General features: G+C 29.6%; 1 protein-coding gene across 1 annotated transcript in view; it reads right to left on the reverse strand.

Annotated features, from left to right (window-relative positions):
- The window catches only part of LOC106679071 (uncharacterized), a gene marked incomplete in the record, with an annotated part of 102149 nt that extends 101737 nt beyond the window's left edge, over window positions 1-412 (reverse strand). The window contains 1 exon segment of the mRNA XM_024360786.2: window positions 339-412.
- Window positions 413-648: the final 236 nt, after the last annotated feature.

Consider the following 648-nt stretch of genomic DNA (forward strand, 5'->3'; position numbering starts at 1 on the left):
TTTTATCAAATAATCGGATAAATAAATAATTAAAAGTTAAAAATTAATACAAATTATATTAATAATAAACATTCTTTATAAAATTAATAGTAAAAAGTCACTTTATACAGTAAATATGACAAAACAATTTTGAGAGATTTTAAAATTCTAAGAGTTCAAAAAAAGTTCATAGTTTGTGTCATATCTATTGAATTATTCGATATATAACGATATAAATTCATTTTTTTTTTCCTAAGAATTGATATTTATTTTTTAACTTTATTAAAAAAATTAAATTATAATACTGACTTTTTTTTAGGAATCCTTAAATAAAAGATAATATAACTGATGTAGCTGACCTAGTAGGAAGACGTACGAGATGCAGAGCTAACAGAGACACACAACCATACACCACAAAGACTGATCCTGTACTGAACTCCCCCCACTACACTACAGCGACCTCTGCCCTCCAGTTGAAATGTGTCATTGTCTTTTCCCGTTGCGGCATATCTACTAAGAGAATCCTTTTACCTCTTATTGCCTCCTTGAGCACTAATATCAAAAGTTTCGATAAAATATGTCGAAAAAATTGTCGGGGTTGATTCTTGTCTTAGGCGATTTCTCCAGCCTTATATTTCTTTACAGAAGGCCCACGACAAGGCGTATTCA

This window comes from Halyomorpha halys, unplaced genomic scaffold (genome assembly GCF_000696795.3).
Source record: "Halyomorpha halys isolate HHAL.00 unplaced genomic scaffold, Hhal_1.1 Scaffold175.1, whole genome shotgun sequence".
NCBI classification, from domain to species: Eukaryota; Metazoa; Arthropoda; class Insecta; order Hemiptera; family Pentatomidae; genus Halyomorpha; species Halyomorpha halys.